We start from the raw sequence: 13,041 nt of genomic DNA on the forward strand, positions 1-13,041 counted from the left end.
CCAAGGGCAAGCTTCTTCACACCTCATTTCAAGGGTTATCTTGACCATGTTGAATTAAACACTTATAGCTCATTTTCTATATTAAACACTAGGTTCACAAGCCCACAAACATGTTATATGCTACCGCTAGATCATTTCTAGCATACAAGCAATAGTGGTACCATACAAGCATCAAATTCATTTAATTTTTATGAATGAGCCTAAGACATGTGAGGAATGACTAGATGCACTAAACAAGTCCTTAGCAATGTATGAATGACATGTCAATCAATTTTACCATGTTTTGCTCGAAGGAGAGGCATGTCATATAATGGGGGTGCATCAACACATATTTCAGAAGTCAAGTATGTTCAATTCATTCTTTAGCTTGCAAAACCTCTTCTCATCAAGTGGCTTGGTGAAAATATCAGCAAGTTGATCATCGGTGCCCACGCTCTCAATGCAAATGTCCACTTTTTGTTGGTGATCTCTTATGAAATGATGGCGGACATCTATGTGCTTTGTTCTTGAATGTTGAACCAGGTTGTTGGTGAGCTTCATGGCACTCTCATTGTCACATAGCAATGGCACTTGTTTGAATTTGATTCTAAAGTCACTCAAAGTAGCCTTCATCCAAAGTAATTGAGCACAACAACTACCGGCCGAAATATACTCCACTTTGGCAGTTGAAAGTGCTACACTATTTTGCTTCTTTGATGACCAAGACACAAATTATCTTCCCAATAATTGACATGTGTCGAATGTGCTCTTTCTCTCAACTTTGCATCCCGCATAATCGGAGTCCTAATATCCAATCAACTCAAATCTTGCTCCTTTGGAATACCACAATCCAACATTTTGTATACACTTCAAGTACCTCAATATTCTCTTGGTGGCCTTTAAATGACTTTATCTTGGTAAGGCTTGAAATCTAGCACACATGCACACACTAAACATCACATCCGGCCTTGATGCGGTCACATAGAGTAGGCTTTCAATCATAGACCGATACATCTTTTGATCCACCATGTTGCCACTAGCATCACTATCTAAGCTTCCATTTATCCCCATTGGTGTACTAATAGCTTTAGCATCATCCATTCCAAACTTCTTGAGCATGTCCTTGATGTACTTGCCTTGACTCACAAATATGCCATTCTTTATTTGCTTGATTTGAAGACCAAGGAAGTAACTAAGCTCTCCAATCATGGACATCTCAAATTCACTTGCCATCATCTTTCCAAACTCCTCACAATAATCTTCATTGGTTGATCAAAATATGATATCATCAACATAGATTTACAACACAAACAAGTCTTTGCTAATCTTTGTTGGTGGTACTTAACTCATACTTCTACCACCAACATTCAAACAAAATGAAACAAATATGAACGCTAAAGCTTAGAATTAGGGATTATAACAAACATTCTCCACAAGTTTTGGTACATATGTGTTTTGCAGGGCAACACGTGAAAATACACTAAAATGCGCAACCGAAAAGGCATATTCAAGCAAAACACAAAGTAAAGCCCAAGACAGCCCATCCAACTCCATTTCTAGGTAGAACACCAACATGGTAGGGCTCCAAATCCACCCTAGAGCCCACCTGGCGAAGGTGGTGCGGGGAGGCGCCAACTAGGGTGTGAGCACACCCTAGGTGCGGTCGCACCCCCTTGCCGCCTCTCGGGCCCACTCTTTAGGAGGCAGTGCAATTAATGCCCCCAAGGACGGTTGCATGTGTGCTTACCAAAAATACCTCACCAAAACCATCATACTCAAGGCTATATAAGAAGACCCCCTCCTCACATTTCATATCATCATACACTTGGAGAAGAAGATCAATAGCACCTACATTTCCATTAGCTTCTAGCTAGACTAGAGTAGGGAGTGAGTGAGTAAAGAGTGAGAGGAATAGCGGAGTAGCGGTTCCCTCTACTTCTTGTACTCGGCAAGCCTTGTACAACGGCTGGACGGAGTGTTAGAATTCTTGGCTTCCTCCTCTACACTTGTACCTCTAGATCGTCTTGCTACTTGGAGTAAGACGTTCGTGCTTAACTTTGGAATTGATTTGTTAGGCACGTGGTAGAACCTAGGCAGGCCACGTGATCAAATAAAAATATGACACGTGGATGAACCAGTGCATGACATGTGAAATTGTTGGAGATATGCCCTAGAGGCAATCATAGAGATGATGATATTCCATTGTATCCATGTTTCATATTGTGTTCCTTGAATATCCATTAAAGGCTACTTGAATTGATTTGCAATTATGTGAATTGTATGTGAAACTCTTTACTTGTATGGTTATTCTAGAGTTGTCCCTAGTTGGAGTTCATGTGAGGACACACATGAATATTAGACTAGTACATGTATTAGCTTATGACTATGTTTCACAAGTCATGGACATGAAGATGTCAAACTAATAATGTGGGCACGTGTACAAACATGTGCTAGGACCGACCCAACACGAGATATAGTTACATAGTTCTCTTTACACAATGTGTACGCTTTGTCCTTAGACCTGAGATTGTTGCATGCACTCAAGATGTGAATCGACTTACTTAGGGGCTATCAAACGCTACTCCGTAACTTGGTAGTTATAAAGGTAGCTTTCGGGTTTGTCAGGAAGCATGCTGTGAGGGGCATGATCAGTCAAGATGGAATTTGCCCCTCTCTACTTGAGAGAGATATCTCTGGGCCACTCGAGTGATCAAATCCGGAAATGCATGGCCATGCTACGTGAGGTTAAGAGTTAACCTAGAAAGGGATTTTGAATCACAGGATCGAGAAAGAGAGGTTGGCTTGGAGCTAGACCAAATATCGTGAGGCAAAGGGAATAGTATGTACATGATGTTGTGATGGTTCATATGATATGATCTTCATGTGCGTATAGGAGTTGGCATGTCTTGCTAGAGGCTGCTACCAACTATTGGCCGAGTAGAAGTACTCACGTCATGTCTATACGTATGTGAACTATAGGGTTGCACACTTAAGGGGCTGGAAGCCCAATGAGGATCTTATCCAAATTGGACCAGGTTTAGAAGTACTAATGGGCCTTAGACCTAGAGGCCTATCAGGGACCTCTATATATTGAGGGGTGGGGGCGGCTTAGGGTTTGGACCCTTTTGGCGCAGCAGTTGCTGCTCCATCTTCCACGCCCAGCAGCTATCCATCTCCCAAGCCCTCACTGAGTTGCACTCGTAGATCTAGTAGTCTGGCTTGCGACGCTTCCTCCCTGCACGTGTGGATACCTTGGGGGTGTTGCATCTGCAACACTAGGATGAGCCACTGCACGTTTGATGTGGAGGCAATCGCGGTGATCGACTACACTGCCCCGACGCGCCTCATCAACTTCCGTATCTACGCGTCTAGTGGTAATCCCGTGATCTGTAACAACAGTGTTCCTGTTTTACGTGGTAGAAATAATTTTTGTGCTAGCATAGCCTACCTTGTATTGCTACAGAAATAGCCATGGCACGACATGTGGGCTAATAAAATCCAACACATGGAAGGAAGTCATCAAGCCATATGGTCGAATAAAAAAACAAAACATGGACGGACAGCACCGTGACACGTGTCGAATAAGAAACGACCACGTGGACCAATAAAAATTCGACACATGGTCCATTGAAGAAATGACATGTGACCCAATCATAACACAACACGTGTGCCAATAGAAAACTAACATGTGGAACAACAGGAGGCCGACATGTGGTCCATTAAGAACCTAAAATGTGTAAGAACCAGGGATGGCCTTGTTTTCCAACAACAAGGTGACACGTACCTGAACCATCTCTAATGCAACCGGCTATAGCAGGTACACATGGAAAGCATCTCCAATGAAAGCAACCACCAGTGTGGATGCCCCCTTGCCACGCATGCCAAAATAGTTCTATGATGGTTAGTTTTTATCATAGATCTATCCACATCTATGATGAATTTCTCGAATCGTCATATAAGTTAAGGAATGACGTGACTTCTATGACGAACCATTTTCTGTCATAAACTCATCATAAAACTGAAATTATGACGAATTTGGGTCCTTCAATGATGAAAGCTATTCGTCATAGAAGTGTATATTTCTAGTAGTGTGAAGATAGGGCAACATCGAAGCATGGGGATGCCACGAGGTTGACGGATCTATCCTATGTGGTGTGCTCTGGCCTGTCTGTCCAGAGTGGCATGAGTTCATCGATGCTCGGCAATCGTCCCATGTGCTCTAAACTGTATGTCCGGAGAGGCATGGGTTCAACAATGCCCGACAACCTCTCCATTCGTCTCCCAAAGGCGTAGCTCGTCAGCCATCTCCGGCATCCTCTGGTGCCAATTTGACCTTACCTGGGTGCTAGAAGAATGTTTCTAAGGTGGTTATATTATAATGTGTTTGTACACTTCGATTGTAACATTAACCTAGACGAAAATAGGTTTTTGTTATCGTATATTTAATTTTAGTGTTAGGTCTTTGTTATCGTATATGTAATTTTATTCTAAGGTTTCTGTTATTTTATGTTGTATTTTTGTATATATATTGATGTTTGTCTCTTCAAATGACAATGCATGTATGTATATTTTATATAAATATTATGCCCTAATAATTATGCAACTGATACGAATTTTTTTGACATTATTTGAGCATTAAATAAATATCACAGAAACATTTTTTCATAACCAATGATATTTATTCCTGCATGCATGCAATGCATTGAAGTACATGATGTCAGGGACATCATTGTCGGTTTTCCTACAAAACCAGCAATGATAGCCACCATCAGTGTTGGTTTTTCTTTAAAACCAGCAGTGATGTGTCTGCCCCCTATAAAAAGGAACCACCAGAACATACACATACCCATGCACACACCCTTACTTCACTCTCATTTATTAGTTTCACGTACTCTCACTTCTCACTCTCTTCACTCTACGTGATTTGGTCATGGCTCCTGGATATTTCATTGCAGGGGGTTTATATATGTTCTCCTCTTCCATATTCTAGCTATGTATATATATGCATCGATCTATATTTATTTAGTTTGTGATATTTTACTTGGCATATTTTATAAATGCAATATATATTTCTATTCATATTTCTTGAATTTTATTAGGTATAATGCAATATATATATTTTCATCTTCCATATTCTAACTATGTATATGCATCGATCTATATTTATTTAGTTTGCGACATTTTACTTGGCATATTTTAATTATATAATGCAATATATATTTCTATTCATATTTCTTAAATTTTATTAGGTATAATGCAATATATATGTTCCCCTCTTCCATATTCTAGCTATGTATATGCATCGATATATGTTTATTTAGTTTGCGATATTTTACTTGGCACATTTTATATAATGAAATATATATTTATAGTCATATTTCTTAAATTTTATTAGGTGGGATGAACGGACCTTCCCCACCACAAGAACTAGGTTTCCACCCTGGCGATGATCCATTCGATCCTGATATGGCCATTCCAAACCACCCTTATGCAGCTATTATACAAAATATTTTCTAATATCTTATTTTTGGATGCTAATTAATTAATAATTGTATTTTAATTTCCATAATAAGTGTTGTTTCATAATATGTATGTATTCATTTAGATAATATCATTGTTGCATATGTCGTAAACGATATCCCCGATAGAGTGGCTGCAAGCAGCACTTACCTTGCTCACGGTGTCGGACATCATTGAGAACACAACATCTGTTGATAAAAGTCAAACTTGGATGTGTGAACTAAGCTTCTACATCCCTTCGAGGCTACCATCAGGGCATTAGGAACTTATCTGGCGAGGCGGGATCATGGATGCCAAGCAGGACAAGCGCCTAGTTCTCTACCATGCGCAACTGTTTGGAGACACTTCAACACATTTGCTATCAGGTGCCCGATTTCTCGCACTTCAAGATAGAAGTTTTGCGTGGTGGTGATGTCCCCGTTCTGCAAGTAAGCGAATACTTGGTGAGCTACAACCATATGCATGTGATAAAGTCAATGTCACTGATACATGAGTAGTATTTGTTGTTGTTATTATAATAATGATCTCTCATTTTTTGTTTTGCCCGCTTGCAGATTTTGCTCCATGACAGTACCTATGCTGCATGTGGCTTGTTGGCCATTTTAGACCAAGCTACCGAGAACCTCGGCCAGCACACTACTAAAGGATGCTAGTTTTGCCTAAGAATTACAAACAGGGCCAATGGTCATTCATTAGGTTACATCTATGGACGACCATGTCACTAGTCTTTTGAGGCATGAGAGAGTGCACTCATACGGTCATTGACCTTCGTCGATAGCTGCGGTTACAGAATCTGAGACATCAATTACCATGCTTGGATGCAAATGTATGCTATTGTGCATCCACCCCCTAATTAGTGTTTGTTTAGGTTTAATTTGTAAGATTTAAGTTTAATTTGGCTTGTGTTTTTCTTGTAACTCATGTGCTGTGAAACAAGAACTCTATATTCCGGTGTCATATTAGTCTCAAACTTTTTCTCAGGCTTGCACGTGCCACGGGTGAAGGAAACACGAAGTTTGAGATTTTTCTGAGATGGTTTGGTACTTTATGCGGTTTAATTGAATTTCTGCGCAACATCACCAATTAATTAGAGATTGAACTGAGCCTACCCCCGAAATGATTAGGAATAGTGCCAAACTTTTCCATGGGGTCTTATGTGCCCTAGGGATCAATTTTTGGTCTAGGTGGATGCAAAATTCTAGTGTCTCCAACATGTAATTGGGCCTCCTTTATCCCGTTTAGCACAAAGAAAAATATAATAATAAAGAAAATAATCAAAAAGACCTAAGATCTTGTATGAGGCCATAATTTGGGTGTACATGCTTGCAAAAAAAATTTGAAGCCATTTGAATATAGGCGGTACATACCTGCTTCACAAACCTATAGAATCTGTCTAATGGACAATGACTAAACACCTAGGTTCGCTAGGTTCCAGTGGTTTATATGCATTTCGGTGTCGCATTTGTCTAAAACTTTTTCTCAGGCTTGCACATGCCACGGGTGAAGGAAACACCAAGTTTGGGATTTTCTGAGATGGTTTGGTACTTTCTCCGGTTTAATTAAATTTCTACGCGACGTCACCGATTAATTAGAGGTTGAACTGTGCCTACCCCCGAAATGATCCGGAATGGTGCCAAACTTTTATACAGGGTCTTATGTGCCCTAGGGACCACTTTTTTGTCAAGGTGGATGTAAAATTCTAGTGTGTCCAACATGTAATTGGGATTTTTTGTCCTGTTTAGCACAAAGAAAAAATAATAATAAAGAAAAATGATCAGAAAAATCTAAGATCTTGTGTGGAGCCATAATTTGGGTGTATATGTTTGTAAAAAAAATTCAAGCCATTTGAACATAGGTGCAATAGAAATATAAATATGTGAATTTATTTAGTTTAAAAATGAAAAAATTATATATAATCATCACTGTCGGTTCAAAAATCCGGCACTGATGGGCCAAAATCGACAGTGATGATAACTATCACTGCTAATTTCATTTTGAAAACCGACAGTGACAGCTATATTTTAAAAACAAATTCAAAAAATTGTGCCCACCCTCAGATTCAAGCTCGGGTCTCGGGGTCCAGAGTAGTGTGCCTTAACCACTATGCTATGGTAGTAGTTGTATTAGATTTAGTTTTTAATTTTCTTTTATTTAATTATAGTGTAGTTAATTTATATTCAAAAATAAAACAAAATTAAAAATTTTTGGCCCGCCTGGGGTTCAAACCCGGGTCTAAGGCTCCAAAGTGTAGTGCCTTAACCACTGCGCTAGGATAGTAATTGTGTTAGGTTTAGTTTTCTATTTTATTTTATTTATTAATAAAGTAGTTGGGTTATTAAAAATTAAAACAAAAAATTTTGGCCCACCTGCGCTACACAGGGTTCGAACCCGGGGCTTGGGGTAAAGAGTGCGGCACCTAAACCGCTGCGCTACTTGTATGAGTTCGTTAGGAACTTGAAACAGTCTACATAAAGTGCACACGGGACCGGCAATGTTGCATCTCATCACTTTCAGTTTGAGGCTTGCCCTAGCAGTGATGAGCTCTCATCATTATCGGTTTGGCTTGGCCACCGGCAGTGATGCGCCTATGCTATATAGGCTGAGCGTGCGTTGCCGAAATATTTCACCCCCATTCGAACGCCCGCGTCGCTCTCTTCCTCCACACCGGCGAAGCACCGCCAACACCTGTGCCACCGCCCGCGGCACTTGCCCCTCCTCATTCTCCATGCCGGCGGCCGTTCTTCTCCATGCGCCCTACCGTCCCCAGCAAGGAAGCCGCCCGACGCTATGTCCCGCCCCACGATCCTCCACACCAAAGTGCTCCATGCCGCCGTGCTACCACCAGCGCCGCCGTGTAGCTCCCCACGCCACCGTCCGACACCCACGTCTTCCTCGACACCACCTAATGCCGTCCGTGCCACGTCGATGCCCTCGTCTTCCTCAACATTGTCAGAGCACCGTCGGACCACCACCGTCGCCCGCGTCCTTGTCTAGTCATCCACACCGGCCGTGCCCTCGTCTACGCATGCATCTGCTAAAGCCGTTCGTGAACCAAGGCCTTCAGGAGCGTGCGGAGAGCTACTATCGCCCCCCACGGTGAGTGCGTCCGGCACTGCCCCTTAGGTGTCCATTGAAATGCCTGTGAGGATAACAACAGTCTGTTATCCCCTTTTCTCAAGATTTCATGTAGAAACACTTTAAATTTCCTTAGTAGCCAATGTTCTTTGATCTATGGCAAACAAATTAGCTTAAAACACTATGGTCATTTGAAGCATGGTTGAAGACATACTAGTGCTCAAAGTGGGATTGAAATGAGTTAGATGTTGAAATTCATGATTTAGTTGTGTTGAAAATTGAAGTTTGAATATTTGAATATAGTCTACAACTTTGCTTAGTCTACAACATGTTTGAATGACATAGCACTATCAACCTAATTTGGTTGAATGTATAGGTAACCATGGCATGGTATGTAGTGCATGTTGGTCGGGTGCCCTAGATCTACCTTACCTAGAAAGATTACTATGCTCAAGTCAATCGCTACCCAGGTAATTTGTACAAAAAAATACAACACAGAAGTTGAAGCTTTGAGGGCCTACTATGGTGCAAGGAGTGCAAACCATGGCCATCAGCTGGCACTGGAGATTGAAGAGAAGCCACCCGCCGGAGATATGAAGATTAGGAGAATTGCTCCTTGGTCTTGGAAAGATATCATGCTTTTATTTATGGCTATGGTCATTGCTTTTCTAATTTGGAAGTTGATGTAGGCTTTGTTTCGAAGAACAGTATGTGGACTTTGTTGTATGTAGCCAATCAAACAATGAATCTGTTCTAGGTGAACAATATGTGGACTTATTAGTAGACTTTGCATTACATCTCTATTAGTTGGGTAATATATATATACCAATACAACAAAGTCCACATACTGTTCTTCGAAACAAAGCCTACATCAACTTCCAAATTAGAAAAGCAATGACCATAGCCACAAATGCTACTAGTAGTTGTACGTAGCCAAAACTGACCACGATCATGTCACAGCCATGACTCTTTGTCACTCATTAACCCATCGCCAAAGAACCCATAGGCAACAAGGATAAGCAGCTAATATCGCTGGGATGGGAGAGCCGCATGATCCGACAAACAGTGTCAGTGTCAATTAGGATAGTGAGAACGAGGTACCATGGAGCCCTACTACTTGTCTCCAGCTGGATCAAGATGACCAAGATGCCCAAGATGACCAGGTAACTTAGGTATCATGTGACTAGATAGCCATACATGCTAATTAATTGAGAGGGTCTTAGCTTACTTGGTGTCTCTAGCAAGAGGTTCAGCCAGTCGAGGAGCCAGATGGTTCGTGTAGCAGCAAGGCCAGAAACCAAGCGAGGCGTGTCACAGCTTCCTACTGGTAGGAATGCACACTGGCACATCACTGAGTTTGACCAATTCGGGGAGCGGTCAGACCGCGTAAAGCTTCATCCAAATACAAGACTGTCATTGGGGCACTTGTAAGGGACTACATCCTGATTAAGTATAGGAAGTGGATTGGGAAAGGATGACCTATGGAGGGTTCTCAAAAGTGAAAAGGATGACATATGGGAGAACAATATCCCACAGTATTTCACTTTCCCATAGGACTATGACAAGGAGCAAGTCAAGAAAAAAGCAAAAGAAATCATGGGGACATGCTTCAAGACTTTTAAGGGGACATTGTACAAGAAATTTATCCTTGATGGTAAAGAGCCAAATTAGGATGGTGGAGAGTACACCAAGCAGAAGGACTTCTGGCAGAAATTCAAGCAATACAGGGAATCCGAGGAGTACTTGTAACTGAGCAGGAAGAATAAGGAGAACTCACTTAAAGCGATGAATCCTCATCATTTTTGGCTCTCGTGGCTACACCAGTAAGATGGATGAATATGAAAGTGAACTTGAGATGTTGGAACGGCTTGGCATTGAGCGTGAGACTATCAATTAGGAGCCCAGATCGATATATTTCTATATGGCGAGGGGGTACACCATGACATGGATGGGAGCTTTAGCTCCACAAATCCAGCCCCTAAGCAGCCTTGTCTAGAGGATCTCCGAGGTAAATAATGAGGTGAGGCAAGGGACCCACACTTCTAATAGGGAGAATGATATGCTCACCCAAGCACTTGAAAACAAGGAGCACCCTGGTCGCACTAGAGGAGCCAGTCTTATTCCTTGGAAATTAGCATTCGAGGAAGAATCTTCTACTTATCGGAGTCGCTCGAGGGGTAGAGCGGCACAAGAGGTAGAGACACTAATGTGGCTGCAAGAGATTGAAGATAGATTCGAAAGGTAGGTTGATGCAACCATTCAAGAATGAGTCAAGGTAGCTATGTAGTCCATGGGATTAGGAGTACCACTAGACCCTGTTCTGACTAGCTTTAGCCCACAGTTCAGGGGTCGTAGTAGCTACGGATTGACCCTACTCGATGAAGAAGAGGTGAATACGCCTCATCTAGTGGACAGCATCACCGAACCCATCAATGTCAAGTCATACATCCATCAGCAATGGACAACTAACAAGGTGATAGTCGGCCAGGCCTGGCCTGTGGAAGACGGGACCATTAATGGCCACCCAATTCCACCGGGGTATGCCCACATCAGCATTGATAATATACTTGATAAGAAGTATAACAAGATACACATTGATTACCCCACACAAAAAGACAGGAAACATCTTGTTCAGAACAAGGGCGCTTATGTGCCCTGGCGCAAGCGCTTCATTAAGCTTGACCACCCATTGTCTTTGGATAATGAGGACGACTGTGAACCTTCGCTACCTAGAGATGATCACTCACCATCTCCCAACTAAGGAGATCACTCTGTCTTCTCTCCTCCCTTGCCATCACCTCCGAGAAGATAGAAGTCTCCTTCTCTTCCTCCTCATCCTCCTCCATCTTCATCAGCCCCGATAAAAGAGAAGACTCCTCCTCCTCCCTCTTCATTAGCCCCAAGAAAACATAATTCTCTTCCTCCTCCTCCTCCACATCAGCACAAAATAAGATCAAAGGCATCCTCACAGTCACAGAAAAGGTCCTCGGATTCAGTCGCTAATTCTCCCAAAGCGGACTGACAAAAAAAGAAAAGGACGTTCAGTGGCAGCATTACAAACTTGATTGTAACACCCTTGATGTTACACTGTACAACTTTTTGCTAAAACACTGCATGAGCATCATACTTGTGTGTAAATGTGTGTAATATAGGGTATAAAGTAATATACAAAACTTGAAACGTTCATTTGAAACACGAAACACATGTTACATTTCATGTCGCGTTGTATTACTTAGGGTTCTAAATTAATTTTTATGGAACGAAATTGCTATAGAACACATATGCAAAGCTTTGGTAAAGTTTGTCGCATGAACTTCATAGGTGATGGTGAAATATGAACGGTCGAGAACGGGATTCGCTAGCTAGTGTATCGAGTAGCTCGGAAGTCGCATTCGACGCGAAACTGTTGGGGACTTAGCTAAAATTTCCTAAGTCGGACAACGCGTTGACGAAGCTAAGTTCAGCAATTTTTGTAGAACGATCGGGTTAGGTAGTGGTGTGGTTTTGGGATTTCTTTTAGTAGCCTGATATACCGGCTAGAGCATAAAATAGGTGGTGTAGCTACTTGATCAACGAGTTGGGTTTTTTGGGCAGCTTTAAAAAGCGTGCAAGTCACTATCCCGACCGATTGCAGTGTCTGGGCACGATCACCGCATCAGCACTCGTCGTCACCGCGTCTACTACCCAATGCGTGTGCCACACGCAGGCCGCCGTGCTGGCCAGCCCTGCCACTAGGCCCGCACTATAGGCCACGCCATCATTGCTGCGTCCTGGCACGCCAAGCATGCACACGCTCACGCACAGCCGTGCGGACCCGTACCGCCGTGCCACACACTGGCCGCTCTACCGCCTTGTGCTCGCCCGACGATGCCATGCATGCGTGGCCATGCTTGGCTCTACCCGCACATCACCTTGTCGCGCGTGGAAGTGCCGCCTGCTCTTGCCATCACTTTGGCTCATCAAAGCTACGTTGTTGCTTCCCTTGGCTGACGCCGTCCACTGCGGCGCAGTGCCGTGCCACCATCGGCTTATGGGTTGTCACAGTGCGGCCAAACGTCTTGTGCACGTCTTGCTATTCCCCATCGCCCGTGCATGCTTGCGCTTTGAGATGACGACCACGTCCGCCGTGCTAGTGCCGCGCCTAACTTGCCTACCTTCTCTGTTCCTCTGTCACCGGGCCGTGTCGAGGCAAGCTCGTAGCATCGGCCAAATCCATGAAATTGCGTGCGCCCATGGTTGGAGTAGATACCTAGCTATGCGCCGAACCCTTCCACTACTGCTGCCGGCCGTTGCCGAGCCTCAATTTGACGGTTCCGTCGCCATCGATCATTTTAAGACCCCACGGTAGCGCCCGTCCAATTCCCCTAGCCCCGTCCACCTCCGTCCAATTCGTTGGCACAGTACCTTCGCCCTGCTCCACTCTATCCTGTGCGCACCCCATTTCGCCCTGCTGCTGCCTGCTCAACA

Source organism: Miscanthus floridulus, chromosome 17 (genome assembly GCF_019320115.1).
Source record: "Miscanthus floridulus cultivar M001 chromosome 17, ASM1932011v1, whole genome shotgun sequence".
NCBI lineage: Eukaryota > Viridiplantae > Streptophyta > Magnoliopsida > Poales > Poaceae > Miscanthus > Miscanthus floridulus.